General features: G+C 39.1%; 1 protein-coding gene across 1 annotated transcript in view; it reads left to right on the forward strand.

Annotated features, from left to right (window-relative positions):
- Positions 1 to 22,089, forward strand: part of PALLD (palladin, cytoskeletal associated protein) — a 386,386-nt gene that overhangs the window by 277,963 nt on the left and 86,334 nt on the right. The gene's annotated exons all lie outside the window — the stretch shown is intronic.

The raw sequence follows: 22,089 nt of genomic DNA on the forward strand, positions 1-22,089 counted from the left end.
ATAATTCATTAAGCATGTGTCGATTTCTGATTATACAGAAAGTACTGTGCACATATGTTCTGTGGCACATTGAGAAAAAAATTGGGGGAGCCTGGGTGGCTCAGTCGGTTCAGCTTTGGTGTCTTGATTTCAGCTCAGGTCATGACCTCAGGGTCATGAGATCAAGCCCCACATTGACTCTGCTCAGCATGGAGTCTGGTTAAAATTCTCTCTCCCCGCTGCCTCTGCCACTTGTGTTCTCACTCTCTGTCTCTCTCTCTCTCTCAAAATAAATAAAGTCTTTCTTAAGAGAACTTCTTGAGTAGACTTTCAAGATCTTATAGCCCATTGAGAAAGGCAGAACATATCTGTAGTAAGACTACAGTGTGCTTCAGTAAGCCCATGAGAATATCGGGGGAATTTCTTCAGAGAAAATCTGAGAAGACTGCATAGAAGAGGCGGGATTCTGAACTGGGGGTTGAAAATTGAGTAGATGCCTAGAAGGAAGCACATCCAGACCAGTTTAACATAGAGCATTTAAGCAGGCTGAGTATTTTAAGTGTTTGCAGTGGGGAGCAACTAAAGGGCTCTTTTTTTTTTTTTTTTTTTTTTAATGTCCAGTCAGCCAACAAAATGGACTTTTGTATGAGGAAATGAAAAGACGATTTGTTTCATTCCTTTACACATATTATTTTTATATACCCTGTATCTAATGAGTCCCAAACTGGAAGTGTTTGTAGGTCTGTTATTTCTATTATTTCTGCTGGTTCTTGCACATGGTACTGTATTTTTGTGTGTCCTTAGTGATTATATATATATATATACATATATATATATATATATGTCCTTAGTGATTTTATATATATATGTGTGTGTGTATATATATATATAATATGTATAAGTTTTTACTGTAAGCCACTGGTGTCCCTTAGGATATTGTGAGAATTCCTGCAGGCCTGTGATGAAGGTGTCTTCTTCCAGAAAGAATTTGTTCTGCCAGGTGCCTAAAGAAATCACCAATCTGGGAATGTTTTACACGAAATCCAAGGCCTGGGGGTGTTTTTTGGTTTTTGTTCTTTTTATTTTTATTTTTTAATCATCCTGATGATGGCAATCTGGGTTGTAAATCTTCAAGAAAAAAAAAGTGGCCACTTGTAATTTCACTTTCTCAGGATTGTTTTTCTCCCCTGTGCTTCTGAATATCAAGGTAGCTTCCTTTGTAATGCTCTGGCCTTCTGTGTGTGGATAGGTCGTTTTAATTTCTGATATACCCTTCAACTGAGGGCCTTTTGGTGAGGGGTTTCAACTTTATGTGAAAGAATCTATGGTTATTAGGATGGATTTGGGGTTTTTTCCTTTTGTCTCTTGTTTTTCTGAGGTCATGAAAACTGAAACTCGTTTTCTATCTTCTGGAAAATTCCCCCAGGGCAAAGCAGCTTTAAGTACTTTAACACTCTGTGTTCCCACCTTTATTTAAATTTTCCCTTATAAATTCTTACTTCTTGATAGTGTTTCAGTATTTTAAAGAAATGATTTTTGTAATTTATCATGTATTTTGTTATTGTTTGCAGTGAATACCTAGCCAACCCTATTATTTAAAACAAATTCTAAAATAAGATTTGCATTTTAGTAAATCAGCTATGTAGAGGATATATGAGGGGGGAATTAGGATATGATCATAATAGTATAAATGACAAATAATGGGATCTGAACCAAAGTGCTTGGAATAGAATCAGGGAATGATAAGTTCAGTTTTGGATTTGAGTTTGAAGTGCTGGTGGGCATCCTGGTGGACATACATAATATGTGGCTGGAAAGATGTTTCTGGAACTCAGAAGAGAGGTTGAGACTAAAGACATATTTTAGCTCATCCACCTAGACAGAGTGATTAATGGTTATGGAACTGGGCAAATACCCTTGTAAGAGTCTGAAAGTAGAAAAGAGAAAGGCTTGAGAAATGCCTATACTTAAGGATCACATACAGGAAAAAGTGAAGTCGGTGAACAAAACTAAGGAGTGGTCAGAGAAGTAGAGAAAGAGCACTGGGAAAACAGGGTGTTGTAGCAAACAGTGGTGGTCAGAATCTGCCCCTGAGGCAGGTGGGGCTCATTCCTAAGGTGGCTAAAGATTAAGCAGGAGAGCCCTAGGCAGGGGCTGTTGGATTTGGTGCTTCGGTGACTACTGAGGACCTCCTTCAAAGGCCATTTTGAGTACAACGCAAAGAGTAGAAGCAAGATTGTAAAGGTTGAGGAGAAAATGAAAACAAGGTATGTGAAGGCATCAAGTGTAGAGACTGTGCTTTTAAAACATTTGGTGATGGACTGAAAGAGAAAGAAATGGTATCTCAGTGATCCCCAAAGGTCACTGGAAGTTGGTCTTCGGATAAGAAAAGTTTTCTAAGGAGCCCATTGACAAGAGGAAGAGATTTGAAGATTGAAAGTTTAAGTAAATATGGTAGCTGGTTTTAGGCCCCGGAGACTGAAAGGAGTGGGACCTTGAAAACCGGTTGGGGCATTTCAAGTGAATGGAGGCAATTCCTCTCCAAAGTTAAAGGTTGAGGAGGGGGTAATTAAGTGACGTCCTAGATGGAATAGGTGTTGAGAGACTGGGGGAGATTCATTCGGTGGCTCGAGGAGAATGGGAGAGGAGAACAACGTATATTACAGTGAATCTTTTTTTTTTTTTTTTAAAGATTTTATTTATTTATTTGACAGAGAGCACAAGTAGGCAGAGAGACAGGCAGAGAGAGGGGGAGAAGCAGGCTCCCTGCTGAGCAGAGAGCCCGATGCAGGGCTCGATCCCAGGACCCTGGGACCATGACCTGAGCCAAAGGCAGAGGCTTTAACCCATTGAGCCACCCAGGTGCCCCTATTACAGTGAATCTTTAAAGGAATCAACTTTGTACCAAGATAAATAAAAGATTGTGACCAAAAACCCAAAAGAAGGATTGGATTCGTGTTTCAGCTAACAAAATATAATGTGACTTCCTGCACGTGTTCTCTGGGATGCCTTTCGGTTTGCCCTGCGTGGTCTTTCCCCTCTATTCCCATAGCAGCCATGTTGGGTTCAGCACATTCTCATCCCTTCTCTTCTAGGTTAACATTCATCCAAGTGGAATTGTATGCATGTCTACCTGAAGAGAAGATAAATATCTTGATCCACTCTTGTCATCAGTAGATAGGGAAGTATTTTTTAACTAATAGGTATTCAAAAAATGCTTATTGAAGAGAAACAGGGAATTTAGAATATCTTTTTTTTTTAAAGATTTTATTTATAGAATATCTTTTTAAAGATTTTAAGGGGAAAAGGGTATTTCACCTTTGGGCGTTAGCGGTTTGGAGCAGAAGTATGAAAACCAAATAGAAAGAGGGGATGAAGTTGATAGTACCCTAATCTACTCGCTAAAGATCTGTTGAATGAGATAAGAAAGGTGGTTGCTATAGAGCTGTTTCAGGAAGTTTGTTAGACAATATGAAAAAGGCCAAAGGCATGAAGTAGGACACCCAAGAGTGGAAAAGTGTATTTTAGTAAACGGAAGGGAAAAGTGTATTTAGTAAAGGGAAGGGAAGAGGCGAACGTGGCTATGATGACGGATGAGACACATGTCTGTGAATGACTTCCTGAAACTCTCCTCCTGTTAGTTGGGTGAGACAAAGACCAGACTTAGGTTCACAGAACACTAACCTCAAACTGTGGCTTGAAACCAATTCAGATCCAAGCAGGGATTACTCTTGACCCTCTCTGTCCAAATCTCACCTCCTTCGAGCTATGTCAGCGCAGACCATTAGTACGCGTATCCAGCACGTGCTGAGGGTCCCTGCTCTCAGCCGTTTCACAAATGTGGTTAGCTTAAGTTTGTTTGTCAGGACACTGTGTCCATAAGAATCTCTCTCTTGGGCCTCTCGTGGATCACAGAAAGTGTCAGATAGAGAACTGAGCTGCCTGGATAGACAAGGGCAGGGTCTGTGGAACAGAGTTTGTCAGAAACTTCAACAAGGAAGCTTCCAGGATGGCAGTGTGAGTCATGGCCAGATGTAAGAGGAGACTACATTCCCAACACACTGCTGGTAACAATTTAAGTTTCACTCTGTGTCTTGCCTGCTAGTTTGCAAAGATTTTCCAGCTCAGGGGAGATCTCTGCAGCTCTTCCTAATAGTAGTTTAATGCGAAGACCTTATGTTATGAGCATGTTAAATTCACAATTAGGCCTCCTTGATGAGTATTTAGGTTCAGAGTCAAATCTGAGGAATCCGCTTCCAATTATACTCATTTGCTTGAAGTTGTATAATGAAGAGTTAGGCGTGTGTTTCTTTTTGCATTTGAGACAAATGTGGGGAAGCATATGGCAACCATTTTCCTCCCCCCCCCCCCCCCATCAAAACCTGGAGTATAAATATGGGTGTGGAAGTCAGAGCAGGCCTAAAAACTGCACTGATTCCCAACCCCCACATCCACGTGTGGGCTTGAATGCCAGGCTCTCTGGGACCTCCCTAAAGGCAAATAGATGGTGAGAATGCTAGTGTGGAAAGGCTTGTTGTCTCTGGAGCTCTTTCAGTGTGGATTTCTTTTCGTTTGTGAAACGTAATCATTTTGAAGAAACCTAAATGGTAATCTATTTCCTGCCTCATGGTTGAAGGTCTGAATGATGCATTTTTTTTTCCTTCAAAACAACAACTCCAAGAAAAGATTCAAGGCTGTGGGAGTTACAGAGGGGATGATATGATGCAGATATTATTGACTTTATTGGAATTCTAGAATTGTTTTCTCCCTTCCAGATTAGTGCTCTTCTTGCTACAACATGCTACCGTAATGCACAGGGAACATAAAAGAAGGACAGGCTCTGAGATTCCTCCCCTGCTTTAGAGCAAAGTGTATAATCAATTTAGGATGAAAACTTAAAAGCAGAGGGCGCCTAGATGGCTCAGTTCACTAAGTGTCTGCCTTCCGCTCACGTCAGGACCCTGGGATCAAGCCCCACATTGGGCTCCCTGCTCAGCTGGGAACCTGCTTCTCCATCTGCTTGTGCTCTCTCTCTAATAAATAAATAAAACCTTTAAAAAAAGAAGAAAAATTAAAAGCATAAACATATATATGTATATTTTTAAAAGATTATTTATTTGAGAGAGAGAGAACATGATTGGGAGGGGCAGGGGCAGAGGGAGAGGAGAAGAGCTAATCCCAAGCAGACTGCACTCAATGCAGAGCCTGGTGTGGGGCTCGACCTCATGACCCTGAGATCACGACCTGGGCTGAAACCAAGAGCCAGCCACTAAATTGACTAGGCCACTCCGGGTGCCCCAGTGAGATATATTTTAAACGGTAAACTTGATATATATAATATTTTGACTCCCCTACACACACAAAAAAAAATCACTTTTGGCTTTTTAAAAGCTACTGTTATGATCAAATAATGAGTGGATCCGAAACCTTCTCTCCCATCTCTGAGTTCCCTCTCATGGTGTCCCCTGAGCCCAGCAGTAAGATGAGAGGAGGAATATAGAAAGAACCATGCTAAAGTGAACTCTGAATCCAGTAGGGAATGTGTGGGATGAAGCAACAACAAAAAAATGTATTTACAGCCTGTCAATAATAGGTTTTGCCAGCATTTTTTAGATGTTCCAAACTGGTCTAGAAAATACATGATCCCAAGAACATGAGGAGAAAGATCAGTCTAAGTCAGCCCAAATTTATGGCTGAATTTGGGAATCCCTAATGTGCAGACCACAAACCAAAAATGTAAGAACCAATAAGCTTTCTCCTTCTAAGAGTTCAGAGTTTAGAAATTATTTAAAATTATTTTAATCTGATAATTCCTGATTTTTTTTTAACTTAGGAACTCACATTTCAAATCTCTCAACTATGTACCAAATGTGTCTCCCAGCAAAACAGGAACAATATAGGTGGAAATTCACTAAGTAATATCTTAAATGGTCCGTCTTGAGTAAATATGCAATTTCTGCTAGTCTTCCAGGGAGGGTTGAACTCTCTCCACATTGGGAATTCTGATTTAAAATGATGTCTGCATTGTAGGGGGTGCCTAGGGGCTCAGTCTGTTAAGTGTCTGACTCTTGATCTCAGCTCATGTCCGGATCTCAGTGTCATGAGTTCAAGCCCTGTGCTGTGCTGGGCAAGGAGCCTACTTTAAAAAATAAAAAGTAAAAATAAAAAGTTGTCTGCATTTTAAAGATGTGGAAAGTAAGATTCATAGGGGTGAAGTGACTTACTCAAACGTAATACAGCTGCTTTGCAACAAAACTGGCAAAAGAACGCAGGCCTCCAAGCACAGTCTTGGGCTAGTTTCTGGATGCCAGTGGTTCTCCAAGATGCTTCGCAGAACATGGATGGGCCTGAAAGAGAGCAACGATGGTTTTTTCCAAATCGTGGCAGAATGTTCTCAATTTAAAATTTTTCTCCCACAAAATGATGATTTTTTTGATGTTTTAGGGACTGCTACCACTTTTCTTCTTAACGACAACAAGATGAATGTACAAATGTAAACAGTAATTTAAAAAACTCAGAAACAGACTTTCATAGATTTCTTTTCCATGGACATGTACTGTGACCGTGCTTCAGTAGGGCAGGCATGCAGAGTCCTTTTGCTTTTTGCACAGTCGCCAGGTGTTCCTATTAAATGTGAGAGTGTGCAGAATGTCACAGCTTCCATGTGCTGTCAGACCTGAGCCAGTCTGAATTCACAAGCCATGTTGTCAGGCACATGCAGATTCCTTAAGGTCACAACCAATAGGAACGTCTGAAAATAGGTTTCTAACTTATACCCTGCCAGTATCCAAGAAGGATTTAGGACTTCTATCGATAGGAATTCATCCAAGTCAGTCTGAAACTGTTCTAAAGAAGAGGGTAATACACTTTGGGAATTTGGTAAGCCGAATGTTATTTCCACACTGGTCACCATGGTGAACAGAAATAAGCAAAATTGACGGAATGGCAACAAGGCAGGGAGCAAATGTGCTTTCTATAGAATGTGATCTGTTCCTTGTAATGATCAGTGGTGACTATAAAAGCTGGTTGCAGCATCTAGTCCAATGCCTGATAAATAACAGGGCTTCAGTAATTAGCACAATGGATGAGGGAAAAGTACCATTTTCAGTGGCTAAATGAGAAATAATATTCAGCGATAGGATATCCTGTATGTTTATATTACTTACCTTTGGAAACAAGCTCTGATTCTTTTTCAGGGCAAGTGTTGGGAACAGACTGCTATTGAATCACTTAAGGGTACTTCTGGGAAAATAGCTCATTCTTAATTTCTCAGTCGAGTCAGACAAGAGCTAATTGCAAAAGGATTAAAACCTTGAAAACTGCTTTGTTCAGCTTATTGTTTCAGGTTTCCCTTTGGAGTGTGGATGATGTATTTATTTGACATAATAAATACCACCACCCGCTTTGTTCCAGGAACCAAAAGGCTATGTGCTTGCCCAAGGAATTTCTCGGTTGTTTATATGTAAGGAAACACTGCTCTGTTTTATTGGATGGGGCCACTGCAACTTCTTTCTTAAATAGGGAATGCAGAGAGCTGTACTTTCCCCCACACACATCTGAGCAGAGAAACCAGAAAATACCCTTCCATACTCCAAATGCCTGGCTGTTTTCAACTCCAGAGAGCAAAGTGAATTAACAGTAACTGAAAAGGGGTATGTTCTTCACTTAGGAAACCAGAGCTTTTCTATGTGTACTTGGCATATCCATTTGAGCCTATGTTCTATATTTTTTTAAAATATTAGATTGGAGTATTTGGCATGTACTATGTAGAGATTCGAGAAAATTGAAAACAAAACAGAACCACTCTATCAGACAAATTTAAAAGCCAGAATGCAGAGGAATAAAATAATCACAAATTAGGCAGCCTGGAGGTTTTTCTGGTGGGGAGGGAGTGGTCATTTCTTTTTAAATACATACCCTGCCATATGAGGAGGGCAGTTGTGTGAAATACATGCTTTGCGGTGACTTCGAGTGTATGCAACAGAGCAGTCTTTCCAAACAGCTGAAAGTTCTCTGTCTCTCCTTGATTTCCGAAAGGTACTCCTTAAATGGGCATAACTGATGGGTGATTGGCGAGTGAACAACAGAGAAGGCTGAGTCACAGTGACCTGCTGAAGCCAGCCTCCAGTGCGGGTGTGTGTGTGTGTGTGTGTGTGTGTGTGTGTGTAGGAAAGGGGGAGCAGTGGGCAAGGGGAGGGAGTGAAGGGAGGCTGCAAGCTTAGCAGAATGTTTGAACAAGACAAAGAGCAGTTCCAGCAACCAAATAAGGAAGTCAGCGCAGAAGGATTTCAGAATAGAAGTGTGTCAAGAGACTCAGGCAATCTGGGAGAGTAAAAATAAGCAAAGAAAAATGTCAAAGGATTTTTGCTTCACTTACACAAGATAGAGAGGGAAAGTAGTACCTCGTCTTTAAGCAGGGAGCAAAACACAAGTGTGTCTTTCCCTTTCTGGTGGCTTTTGGTCGACCTGTTTCTGAAGAGATGTTTAGAAACTCTGAGCAGCTGAAATAATAAGCATTTTCTTGTTAAACATGAAAAAAAAAGGCAAGTTGTACATTAGGAGCACTGTAGTATTCCTTTTATGTATGATTGATGAAATTTGTAGCCCAAGATGATGAAAGTTTCCAAGAAGCCACAAAAATATTTTGTATCCCATTTTCAGACATGCCCTGAACACTGAGTTACAATTGTATCCATTGAGAAGAAGCTTACCTTTTAACAAGTTAGTTAAATATGCTGTAGACATATTGTCTAATTAAATATGTTGACAGTTACTAAAGATGTCAGAGGAGGCAATTATGCAGAGAAATTGTCAGTGTCTATTTTAATCTTCTCAGTCTCATCTCCCAAACTCTCCATAGTGGCAAATAGTATTTGTTACCAATAATATGAATTGACATTGATTTTATTTTGACACTTCTGTAGTGTGGGTGGAGAAGAACCGAGATTTGGAAGAATTATTTCAGGACATTGCTAAACATAGAGGTACCTTTGTGTGCCACAAAACCAACAGAGAGAAATTGTTCCTATTAACCAAGAAAGTTATTTATGTTCCTAGCCAGAAATAGATATAGGGCATTAATCTTGTATCAGAATTTGTTTAAATCTTCATTAACTTTGAATTGTTGGCAACTTTAAGGGAGACAGGTGAGTGAACCTACCCTTCTGCTCCCCAAATATACAACTGGCCAGCCCTCAGTTGAATCAGAACATATCAGAACACTGCTTAATAGGAAATAGAAGAATTTGCTTATAGAGCTGACCAGAGGGCAGAAATGGGGAACAACACAGCGCACAGACTGACCACTGTATCAAGGTGATCTTAGAACACAGTTCAACCTGGTTCCAAAAATAGCCACTCTTTTTAAATTTAGATGTAAACCCTATTTAATAAGCTGTTATCACCACCTTCTTCAGGAAGACGTGATCGTCAGGATAAAATGTGTATCATCACTAACAAAGAACTGAATTCCTTAAAAAAAAAAAAGGCAATTTAGCAACAAATATCAAGAGTTTTACAAACAGCATTTGACCCCAACGTTATACTTTCCAGTATTTGCCCTGAGGAAATAATTCAAAAGAGAAAAAAAGCCTGAAAGTGTTCACTATAGCATTTTTTAAAAGGTGTATTTATTTATTTTAGAGAGAGTGTGTGGTGGGGAGGTACAGAGGGGAAGGGAGAGGGAGGGAGAGAGAGAGAGAGAATCTCAAGCAGATCCTCTCAGAACACAGAGCCCTACTTGGAGCTGGATCTCTCCACCCTGAGATCATGACCTGAGCTGAAACAAGAGTTGGACACTCAGCTGAGCCACCCAGGCGCCCCACTATAGCATTTTCTTACAATTTCAAAAGAAAACTGAAGAGCCAAAGAACACAAAGTGTTTGTCCTCTTGTCCTAATTAATGAAATATTATTCAGCCTCCAAAAATAGTAATGATAAAACTGTGAAGACAAAAACATTAATGATAATATAATGATGCTGAAAATTTAGCTTATAAAAATTGTACGCTCTGGTGTAGCTGTGCTTCGGAGACTGGAAGAGATCTTGGAGAAAATAATAATGCTAGTGTATTGTGATTATGGATACATTTTTTGTTGCCTTTATCAGTTGTATGTTTTCATAAGAAACACTTTAAAAAAGGGGGAGCCTGCTCCCCCCTCCGCCTGCCTCTCTGCCTACTTGTGAACTCTCTGTCTTGCAAATAAATCAATAAAATCTTTTAAAAAAATGATTAAAAAAAAGAAGGAGCTGAGGGTTCAAAGTTATCTATACAGCAAGTACAAATCACAGAGTTCAGTTTGCATAATGATACTGTACCAAAGTTGGTGATTTGGAGAGCTGCTTCATTTACTGACTTGATCTGTCAGTTATTTGCAAAGGAGCAAAGCCAGCTGTAGTTCCCTGAGAGAGAAGCCGATACAATGTAACTACAGAGGTTTCTGGACCATTTCTCCCCAATATCTCTAGCATAGCTCTGATTAATGTAAAGTAACCAAAAGCTGGCAGAGTTAGTCCAGGATCCAAAAGTGTCACCAGCGGCAGCTCTATTTGAAAGAGGCAAAGACACTGGCTCCACCCACACAGGGATCTTGTTTTCAAAGCGCCCGATGGCACCTGGTAGCAAACCTTGGCATTGAGCTCAGAATTCTCATCTCTCCCCACAGAGCAGTTCGTTTCATCTTTCAGTGCGTCACTTTTTATCCCTCTGCTACTGAACGTAATTATAAAGTCTTCCAAGTGTTTAGGAAGCACTTTTTATAAAGCAGCTTATTTGAATTATTGACAGGAAAAAGTTAATTGAGACTTAGAACAATGCACAAATTACTTACATACTCAGGTGTCAAAAAGCAGAGAAGCAAAGAAATCTGTCTTTATAGAAAATCCTGTGATGATTTATAATAACTGTATAATAATTATAGATGTTAGCTGTAATCTCATCCAACTCCCTATAGTGCAGATTTGAACACTGAGACACAGGACTCAAAGTGAATGGTGCAAGATCTGAGCGAGTGAATGCTGGAGCCAACTTGTTTGTGGAATATAGTATTTAAGTCCCTAACGGCTGTTTTTCTATCGTCTCTATTTATTGCCCTTCCCTTCTTGCTCTTTTCCTGTGGTGAACTTAAGTGGCTCTTCCATCAGTCTTGTTTTGATAGACTAAGAGTTTAAAAGAGCTTTAATCTCTGTTCCTGACTTAGTCAAGGTGGTACCTTAACGGTTTGCGTCATCCAGCTACTTATTTGGAATATAAGCTCCTTGAAGGCACTATGGCCCTGTTGCTCAGTAATGACAACAGAAATTGCTAAAGTATTGGGAACAATACCACGTGCGCTGGGCCACATCATTTACCACAGCTCAGTGAACCCTCACAGCAACTCCATAAGGTCTGTAGCAGTATTTCCATTTTACAGAGGAGGAAACTTGAATGAGTTATCCAGAAACAGCCACCTAGCAAGTGACAAAGTTGGAGTTCATACCCAAAACATGAGCACTTAAATATGAAGTCATATGACTTCAATGAAAGCTTTTGAGGACACACTTAAAGTACCGTAAGCAGGCTACAGTTCTCTTCAAAATATCCAAAGATAAGAGTCACCTGCGTGGCCCAGTTGGTTAAGCACCTGCCTTCGACTGGCATCATGATCTTCGGGTCCTGGGATAAAGCCCCACATCTGGTTCCCTGCTCGGCAGGGAGTCTGCTTCTCTCTCTGCCTCTCTACCTCTCCCCCACTCCTGCTCCTGCTCTCTCTCTCTGTCTCTCAAATAAATAAAATTTTTTAAGATTAATAAATGTAAAATAATAAAATAATTTTTTTTTAAATATCCAAAGGTATGAGCTAAAACTTCCACTTTAATTCAGAAAATAAAACTTTGGGCTTCCAGAAGCCAGGTATTCAAGTGGCAATTTGTCAGTTTCAATATGATAATCACAGAGCTCCAAAAATTACCCACATGAATAAAACTTTGGAATTAGATATATAAAATTTGAAATATAAATCAATGAAGGAATCTAATGATACTGTTCTTATATATCAAGTTAGGATCTCTGTTTAAATTATTAAACAGAACTGAATGTCTCTGCATTTTCTTGGGTTATGGGTCCTGCTATATCAATAGGAAAAAAGACTGGGCAGGGCAGAAGCTCTGCTTATGTACAACATTCGAACTCCCAAGTATAGCAGACATAAAGCTACACCCAGAATAATCTCTTCTGTAACTTACAGGGTGGGAGTCGGGGGTCCAGGTGGGGCAAGCTCCAGCTCTCTGCTGTAGCTTTCTCAAGTCTTCAACTGTCTGGAATATTTAGTTGAATCTGTTATAGGAGGAATACTTTGAAGGAATTACTTTGACTCATTCTGTAGCCCTCCGCAAATTTGTGTAAAATGGACTAGAAAGCTTCATCTTAAATTCAATTTGCATGTTTGAAGCAATATATCTAGAACTATATAGTGCTAAAGGTAAAGCTGGAGAGGAAAGTCCTAAAGCAGGCCCTCAGCCACACGTGATCTGGTGAATTGAGTCAATTACCTCATTTGTTCTCGACCCCTTTCTATCTTAGCTAAAAACCATGGAATACGAAGTTTTTTGGTCATTTATCCTTGTTAGAAAGATATTTTGTACGCATGTATGTGTTGTAGATATACAAATGCATATACATATGTGTATTCCACATACACAGACATGAAATATACATGCATTATGACATATTATAAAATATACACAAAGAGAAAAGTTTAAAGGTTAAGATAAATATAAAGAGAAGTTTTAGTACTTTTTCTTATTTCTCAGTGGATTATCATTGAAAACCATTACTCTGTATGATAGATACCCCAGAAGATTTGCCACAAAAGTCTTATACCCCCAGGTTGGGGTAGGTTGACCTTGGGCCTGATCTTAGAACCATCTAGCTGAAGAGAACATCCGTGATCATGCAGTTCAGCCTCTTCACTGAGCAGGTGAAAAGACCATGAGACTAAGGACTTTTGCCCAAATGTCTCATTTCTGAGGACTTAGGACCTGATGAGATAGTTTGTTCTATTGAAACTCTGGTATACTTGAAATTTGTTAAAATGATAGACCTTAATGGTCTCATCTACACACATAAGTAGTAACTGTGTGAGGTGATGGATATGTTCATCAGTTTGAGTGTGGTCATCATTACATGAGTACATGATGTATACTTATATCAAAACACTATTGAAATCTGATAAGGGGCTAATATCCAAAATATATAAAAAGTGTCTAAAACTCAGCACCAAAAAAAAAAAAAATAATAATACAATTAAAAAATAGGTAGAAGACCTGAATAGGTATTTTTCCAGGGAAGACATACAGAGGGCCCACAGACACATGAAAAGTTGCTCAACGTCACTAAACATCAGAGAAATGCAAATCAAAACCACAGTGAGATTTTGTCTACACTTGTCATAATGGCCAAAATCAAAAAAGCAAGAAATAACAAGCATTGAGGATATGGAGAGAAAGGATCCCTCGTGCTCTGTTGGTGGGAATGCAAACTGGTACAGCCACTGTGGAAAACAGTATGGAGGTTCCTCAAAAAGTAAAAATAGAAATACCTTATGTTCCAATAATTCCAATACTGGGTATTTACCCAGAGAAAACAAAAACACTAATTCAAAAAGATATGTGTACCCCTATATGTTTATTACAATATTATTATAGTAGCCAAGATAAGGAAGCGAACCCAAGTGTTTACCAATAGACAAATGGATAAGGATCAGAAAGGGAGGACAAATTTGTTTACACACACACACACACACACACACACACACACACGATGGAATATTATGGTGCCAAAATAAAGATGAGCTTGTGCCATTGGTGACAGCATGGATGGACCTAGAGGGTATTGTGTTAAGTGAACTAAGTCAGACAAAGAAAGGCATATTCCATACGATTTCACTTATATGTGGAATCTAAAAAGTAAAACAAATAAAAAGCAGGAACAGGCTCATAAATACAAAGACCAAACTAATGGTTGTCAGAGGGAAAGGGGATGGGGGATGGGCAAAATAGGTGAAGGGGAGAGTGAGACACAGGCTTCCAGTTATGGAATGAATAAGCCATAGGAATAACAGGCACAGCATGGAGAATACAGTCAGTGATACTGTAATAGCATTGCCGTGAACTTGGCTATGATGTATAGAGGAGTTGAATCACTATGTCGTACACCTGGAACTAATGTAACATCGTGTGTCAACTATACAACTCAAATTAAAAAAAATTTTTAAGTCACCATGTGGCATACTTTCAATATATACAATTATTTATCAGTCATAGGTCAATGAAGCTGGGGGGAAAATCAGTTTTCAAAAAGTAAGTATGAGTACATATGTGATAACAATGGACTGAGTTTGGCCATTGTTTTACCAAATAGCAGAGATTTGGGCTAGCAAAAGAACTCTTTTCTCACCATGAACACGTTGAAATTGAAAAAGAACACCTTAGGAAAAAGGTAGAGCATTTTGCAGAGGAGGCTGAGTGAGCCCAGATCAGCAGACACTGTGGGCAAAGTGGCTATGGAAATGGGGGCGCAGGTGACCCAGGGAAGTGTTAGCAGCTGCTTGGGAGCTTGGAATCAGTCCTGCTGCGCGGTAGCCTTCAACCTGATGCTAACTCATTCTTCAGACTCAAGTCCAACTTCTAAGCGCTTGTGAGATTTTGTTAAGCCTTTTAAGGGTATCCAAATGAATTAACTATTGTGTTTCACCTACGCTCCAGTAATTCATGTTCAGTGGGCAGTTTTATTTTCCCAGATGTGCAGTTTGTTCACAGGGGAGTTATGAGTAATTAACTCGTAAAAGAAATGTCCAAGTGAATGAACAACTGTAAAGCACCTGTTGTTAACAGCTGATTTTGTCTCCTCGCTTAGATTATAAAGAGCTTGAGAATGTGAGACTGTGTTTTCTTCTTTTAAAATCTTGTGATACCTACCGATTTAGATTCACACAGAAGGCACGGTGAATAGAGACCAAGTGATAGAGTTTGTCTTTATATCTCATGAAAGGAAAGAGTCAAGGGTTCAGACAAACATCAGCTACCTAAGATTAGAACTGCGTTACGACCTTCGTGGGCCCTAGGAATTTTTGCCTTTGTGTGTCCCTTTCTCTATTACAAAAAAAAAAAAGTTATAATTCTATTTTATAGCTGCATTGGTACAGAGATGAAGATAAGCCAGGTTAGGTTCATTATTATACAGTCATCATTGTAATATTTACATTCATTTTTTCCTTCTGAGTATAAAAATATTTAAAATAAAAAAGTGTTTTTCTGGGCTGTTGAAACTGTTGTGGGCACGAGCCACTGTACCTCCATTGCCTAGTGGATAAGTTGGCCCCTCCAAAGATCATGGACACAGGCGCTGCAAATCACAAACGGTCTCATCTGTTTTTACCCTCATTGTAATAAAGAACATTGCTAGCTCCTTTCAACTGCTGTTTCTCTTGATGCTTCTCTCTGAGAAACAGGTGGTTTAAGGATCGGCAATTCCCTTCTCCTTAAGTAACACCACGGGGTCTCAAAATGCCAGTGGGGTGTGCACCCGCCAGCCCAGCCCAGCGTGCTCTGCTAGGGCTGTTTGTGGAGGGGTTTTTGGCCATATTGTGATGACTTGGGGCAGGCAACCGAATCCAAAATTAATTCCTCTGTGATGCTGAAAGACAGGTCTTTGTTCTCATGGAGTCAACCTGAGAGGATAATTTTTGTCAGACCAGTTTATCCATGGCTGGGACGGACACAAGGTTTCGTTAAGTGTCATACGCTGGGCAAACAAACAAGGGAACAATGACACCAGAGTTATGTCAGGTTTCTCCTTGAGCCACCCACAAGCAAGGACAGAATAATGTTCCCACCCATAAGCTGATGAACTAAATGCAACCGTGGAGCTAAAACGTGTACATGCCTGCTGCTAATGAATTAATCTCTAACGAAGCTTTATAAAAATGGAGATAATGATTTGCAGAAGGTTTTCAGGAAGCAAGACTGAATTTAGTCTCTGATAACTGTATTTTTTGAATTAAAAACGTTTCTTTCTGAATCTTAACTTTGTCAGCTTTGCATAGAAATTACACTTTTTACACGAGGACTCTAAGCTCCCGTTTCCCTCAGTGTAGTCATCTCTCTTTGAACTATACTCAGTTACCATATTTCATTAAAATTTTTTACACATAATGAAAGACATGGCCATTTGAAAACATTTGTAGGCTACTGGCTTCTCTGAATGTAACAGATTGAACCAGATTTTAATTGGAAAAGTCACTTCATTTATCAACCCAATCAAGTGGCCAAATTATATCCAGATCACCTAATTTTGTCTTAGGTTACTAAAAACAAATAGACAAATATGATAATGCTGATAGAAGAATAACGATCTCAATTCTTTGGGACAATAGGATTCTTATTCACATCTAATGAGCTCATGCATAAAAATCTTGATTTTTATCTCTTGAAATCTAGTACTTCATTGTGTCAGTGGTGACATAGTATAACTTATTTAATGAGCCCATCACAGGAGTATCAGTATTACTAAGTCAGTTGTTTTAACTGTCAATCATATAAACTATATATCAGATAAATTAATTCTTTTAATTACTGTTACCAAATATTTCCTCTTACGAGTTTTAGGATCTACATTCAGGGAATTTTCCATTGTGAAACGCCATCTATTAAGTTTCTGTTTTAAAAGAAAATTTAATTAGAATATTGTCTCATTCCCTTTCCATACTAGAGTCTCGGTTTGCACATTTTATTGTGTCAAAGACATATACTATAAAATAATCTCCACAATTCTCTTAGGTGGAGATCTCCGCTAGCAAACTTTTCATCGCTGCACCCAAGCAAATCCCTGTGTATTTCCCTAATGAGGAAAATTAAGTACTTTAGAGAACATAATCCTATTAATTTGAACCAGAGGATTAGTTTATTAATTCAAGGAAATGGATGCTCAAGTTTAGGATGTAAAGGATTTGGTAGAGGGAAGATTTCAGAGTTAGGGAAAATAGGACCAAATCCCTCCTCCTTGTAAAAGCAGCCTCCTGTCTGTATCCTGTTGGAGTCCACCATTTCCTCTGCATTTAAATCATCATTCTGAGAAAGGCATTGCAAACCCATGGCCGCTCCATTACCGAGGTGGTTTCATATCCTGTATTTCTGGGTGCAACAGTGGGATGATGGCTAATCTGTGTGTTTTGAAAGTGTCCAGAACCGTCTATATGATGTTGCAACACAAGATTCCTTATTTTGGTGTCCCCAGAAGCAATGGTACTAAGAGAACCCACTGACGAAGTTCTGTCACCTCACCCATAATTTCATGAATTGCCATTGGGATTAATCGAAAATACTGAAAATGTGTAATCCTAAACTGATGATGTCATATTTATTTATTATCAGTCGCTGTATTTGTTAAGACATAGCTTAAGGTTTTTCTTCTGCAGGATGAAGTTGAAGGAACAGTTCAACTGATCCCATTTACTCAGAAGAGTTGCATAAAAGGCAAATTCCTCCTTTTAACTATGCCTTTTCAGTAATCCACATAGAATCTGTGCATGATTCCATCAGAGGCGGCATAACTCATTTGATTGAAAAAGAATACTCAATAATGAGTCAGATTCTTCTGTGGACATAGCGGGACATGTTTAGAAACTGCCTTAACTTGCAGATCAAACAAACACGTATAGAATGAAACTTCGCAATAATAAATTGCTAATTTATTGATGGATCTCTTAGTGTCCAGAGATTGTCAATGGACTTAACCATAAATATATACTTTTCAGTCCAAATTGATATTCTCTGGTGTTTGGGTTCTGGAGTTAACAATTTATGTCATTGTTCCTCCACTCACCCGTTCCGTGTCTTTGGATAAGTTACTTAACCTCTCTGTGCCCAGCTTCCTCTTCCTTGAAGGGGGGGCATGGCAGTAACAACTATACTTCCCCATGGGTTGTCGAGGAAGATAAAATGTGAGAATGCGTGTGAAGTAATTGGCATAGTGTCAGCACAAAGTAAATTCAGATTGTTGTTTCTTACTCTGTTCCTACTACTGTATAGTGTAAAATACATTCCTGAGATACTATAAGGTTATAAAAGTACACGTTAAAATAGGAAGAAAACCAGCCTCCACCTTCTCCATATCCAGCACTACATAGGCAGCCTCTCGCTTCATCTTCTCCACAGGAATTCCAGGTAAATTCCTTGACCTCTGTTTTACAGATGAGAAAACAGAAGCTCTGTGAGTTTAAGGTCATGGCAACAGCCTTTGATTGACCCCAGTCTGTGTAGCTCCAAAGCCCATGCCTTTTTCAGGACACCCTTCTACTAGCTGATCTCCTCAGGCCCCTGGTAGCTCTGATGCCCTATTCCTTGATTTCTCTGGAGTTGCATGGAGGCTCAAGGTTGACTTTGCTCTCACAAATGCAATCTGTTCAGTTGTTTGCAAGTTCGTGATCTGTTTTTACATTCCACAACTGCAGACCTTCTGTTTGTCATGTTCCCTCTCATGTACTATTTTATGTCCATTGGGTTCTAGTCACATTTAACACAAGAACAAACAGTCCCGTTTCTCTCCCCCTTATCCTTTTTCCCTGCTCTTCATAAAAAGTTATGTACAAACCAAAGAGCCAGAAAGTTATTTTGGCCTGTGGAATACATTAACTTGTTTTTATGTTGAAACTATGAATTGTCTTTGGAGGTTTGCCCTGTACCTCCTCCTCTAATAGTCTGTGTTCCTGATCACATAATGCACAGTGTTTAGCTTCTTGAGAAGACACGTTTTCATTTTTAAAGATTTCTTACTTTTCTTAAAATAATTTGGTAGTTGTTAACATGGAAACAAATGTGTTTCCTAGAAAATGCTGCAATTAATTAGAAAGGGTCCACAATCAAAATGGACTAAGATTTTTTTTTTAAAGGGGCTCATTTTTAAAATGAAGAGAATAGAAAGTTGATCTTAAATTAAGCATTCTACTCTCAGGAACGTTTTCCCAATAATATTAATTGGAACCAATATCAGATAAAATCTATAATTGCTCTACTGTTTTCCTAGTCTTGTTCTTCCTGGCTGAATGTGGTTGGGAACCCTTGCAAAAGTAGTATCTATAAGAGAAGAAATTATCCATTTAGCCAAGATTTTGTACCTTTTAAAAATACAGCAAGAGTTACATCAAAAAATTTTTAAAAATCATATCAAAGCACCAGAAATGAATGGAAATATTCCCTTATGCTGAATTGATACCAGAACATATTGTACATACAATCGATCACTCCAGGAAAGTGTATAACAAAAGCTACCTTATAGAAAATGTGCCTTGGGCGCCTGGGTGGCTCAGCGGGTTAAAGCCTCTGTCTTCCGCTTGGGTCATGATCCCAGTATCCTGGGATCGAGCCCCGCATCGGGCTCTCTCCTCGGCCTGCTTCCTCCTCTCTCTCTTTTCCTGTCTCTCTGCCTACTTACGATATCTGTCTGTCAAATAAATAAATAAATAAAAATTTTATATATATATATATATGTATATTACACATATATATGTATCTTAAGAAAATGTGCCAACCCCAAAGCCAAGAGTTAAGAAAATCTCAAGTTTTTGGTGATTTTCATTAAAATACTATTTTAAGCAAAATGCCCAAAGATACACTAACATTTTTTTATTGCTACATGTAAATAAAAGGAACAAAAATATAGAATTTGGCCTTAATGTATAGGTTAGACAAGCATGATTGAACCATGTAGAGTTGTGGCAGTAGTGTTTTGAATGGATATTTGGTGAGAGGATTTTGCTTTGCTAATACTATCCATTTATAAAGTATTGGTCTATCTGCTGAGCACATCTGAGATAAGAGCTGTGTATCAGCAGTTCTATCTGTAGATCTCTATATGTATGTATGATTTGGCTGCTCTGTCAAGATCTTCTTTGTTCAGTGAACACCATTTGTTTTTAGTTGTCTTTGTTGTTCTTTTTAGTTTTTAACCACCTATGTTTCATCTTTTTCACTGGAGAGAATATGAAAAGACTGTGTAAAGGAATGGCTTTAAGGATTACCTTCACCCAGTCCATGTGTCTTCCCAAACAACCAGACCCTTGAGCAAACTATGTCATCTCCAATTGAATTTCCACATTGGAAGCTGTAGGTCTATCAGCCAAAGAGTGCTAAAAGTGAAGCTAGAGTCAAAAGTCTTAAAACACTTTTTAAAAAAATTTTATTTATTTGACAGAGAGGGAATGAAGGGGGAAGGTTGGAGGGAGAAGCAGAATCTGTGCTGAGCAGGGACCCTGATGCGGGACTGGAGTCCAAGAGTCTGGGATCAAGACCTGAGCCGAAAGCAGTCGCTTAACCAACTGAGCTACCCAGGCGCCCTTAAAACAGGACACTTTAAGTCCTAAATGCCAAAACACTCTCAGGGAGGCCAGAGGGAATACTAAGAGTGTAGCCCCTGGTCAAGTAAACGTGGATTGCATGTTTGTTCTCTACCTCTTTTGTCTCCCCTTAAAACCACAGAACTCTTAAGTTTCAGCTAAGAGAGAATGAAGAAAAAAAACAATCTAAAGAGAAGTTGTTGATCAGAACCCTCAGTGAGCACGAGGGGATGAAGTGTTCTTTTTCAGGCTTGACAGAAATTCCTATCAGTGCTTCTACTGATAATAGTTTTCAAATTCTGGAACTTGCCAAAGCAATAGCTAGGATGTATCCACGTATCCACGCCTCCCACACTTCATGCATAAAACTTGCAAAGTTGAAATCATTAACATATTCAGTGTTTTGGGCCAGTTCCTTAAATCCTTCTGGATTTGATCTTGGAGAAAGGAAACCTGGTCCTCACCAATGCTGCTTTCTGGGTTTCTATAGAAGGAATAAGGCAGAGATGGCAGATCTAAGGGGATCATCCTTCTTTTGCTGCCTCTTGAGAGTGAAGGAATTGGATGTTTTCTTGCAGATAATCAACCTGTCTGTTCCACCCTACGCACCCTCCCACAATGGGTAAACATGAACCGAGGTAGGAACCCATGCTTATCTAATTTATTCCTTCTGTGTTCATGTTGAGAATGGACTCCAAAATCATAAAATTACAAAATTTAAAAACCAAAACTTTAAAAATCATCAAATTAATCCCATTATTGTGGAAATAAGAAAATCCCCAAGTTCCATAGTTCAGGGCACAGATTCCTAAATCCTAACTCTCTTCACAGTCACACTTCAGCCTGCAAGAAAATCCCGTGATGTCACAAGTGATGTCATTGCTGCCACCATAATGGCCATTTGACATGGGGATGAGCAAACTAAAAAGTCAAAGAAAGGCAAAGTTTAACAGTGAAATACTGAGGTTTTTTAAGGTGTTTGTCCTCTCAAAAATTGAAAAGAGGGTAGTGCCTTTTGTAATGCCTAGAAAGATGACTACGGTGTATTATAGGTTTACAAAAAGTAGGTTACAGAATCATATGTAAATGATGATCTAATCTCTGTTTTATTATGTGTTTAAATACACACACAAAAGTCTGGGAGCAAAGACTGTAGGCTGTTAACAATGTTTATCTCTGGTAGAGTTACAGGAAAGCATCCATTTGGGGTTTATTGGAATATTTTACAGACTTTAAATTTACAAATAAACATATTTCAGAGAGAGAGTATCTGGCTCAGGGCTGTGAATCTAGAAACCCTATTGTTCAATATTAATGAAGGTAGGGATAAAATTACTAGATAATTTAAACCTGGGTTCACGGCTCTTCAAATTCTAGTTGGCATTATTGGCATTTACTTGAAAGGGCCTTGGCACAACAGATGTTCAGCAAATGTTAGGTAACATTCATTCACTGATTTTTATTGACAGTTTATTCTGTGTAAAAAAAAAAATTTGGTCTCAGTGGTCTAGGAACATACACCCCAATAGTAATGGGACAGAAATAACTGTGTTAGTGTGCTGACCTAACCATTCGAGGATTGTGCACAGAGTGCACAATTACATGAGTTGGTGCAAGGAAAAACTGCTGGTCTGGCTTTAGGATTAGGCCCACAATAAATCACAAATTTTACGTAGGAAATTAATTCCGGAACTAAGACGTCCATTTCCCACTTTAAAACACTCTACAGACATCCCCAGGT

The sequence above is a fragment of the Meles meles genome, chromosome 2 (genome assembly GCF_922984935.1).
Source record: "Meles meles chromosome 2, mMelMel3.1 paternal haplotype, whole genome shotgun sequence".
Classification (NCBI taxonomy): Eukaryota; Metazoa; Chordata; class Mammalia; order Carnivora; family Mustelidae; genus Meles; species Meles meles.